This window comes from Volvox carteri (genome assembly GCF_000143455.1).
Source record: "Volvox carteri f. nagariensis unplaced genomic scaffold VOLCAscaffold_91, whole genome shotgun sequence".
In the NCBI taxonomy this organism is placed as follows: Eukaryota; Viridiplantae; Chlorophyta; class Chlorophyceae; order Chlamydomonadales; family Volvocaceae; genus Volvox; species Volvox carteri.
In genome coordinates, this window is record NW_003307634.1 from 26,916 (window position 1) to 27,747 (window position 832).

Here is an 832-nt window from a genome sequence, read left to right on the forward strand (position 1 = left end):
ATGCAGACAAGGGTGCCGACTTAAGGCATCAGCAACGTTAAGGATGCCTTGCAGGTATTCCCATGTGAAGTCAAACCGGCTAAGGTATTCCATCCACCGGGCTTGACGACGGTTAAGGGTAGGCACGCCTTGCAGAAACGTTAGGGGTTTGTGGTCGGTTTTGAGGGTGAACGGCCGACCCTCCAGATAACACCGCCACTCCTTAAGCGCGTGCAGTACAGCAAGAAGTTCTTGTTCCCCAGTGGTATAACGGGTTTCAGCCCCCGAGAACTTCTTACTAGTAAAAGCAATTGGTCTCCCGTTTTGCAGCAGTACTGCTCCCGTACCATGCAAGGACGCATCAGTTACGACCTCCACACGGAAAGGTTGGGAGTAGTCAGGGAAACGCAGGATGATGTCTTCAGAGACAACACGCTTAAGTGTATCGAACGCTTGCTGGCAGTCAGGACCCCAGCAGTCAGGAGATACAAAAGCCCCTTTACGTGTCAGATTTGTCAGAGGTGCGGCAATAATGGCATAGCGTTCGATGAACTTACGGAAGTAGTTCGTCAGCCCCAAGAACTTCCTTAGTTCTTGTAAATTGGTCGGGGTAGGCCAGTTCCGTACAGAAGCAGTCTTACGGGGGTCCATGCGGATGCCATCCTTGGAGACGATGTGACCAAGGTATTCGACCTGAGGCTGGGCCCAGTGGCACTTAGAACGCTTGGCAAACAGTTGCTCACGCCGCANAATTTCAAAGACCAGTCGTAAATGCTCCAGGTGCTCTTCACGTGTCTTTGAATAGACCAGGATATCGTCTAGGTAGCAAACGACAAAACGGTCTATGTAGGGC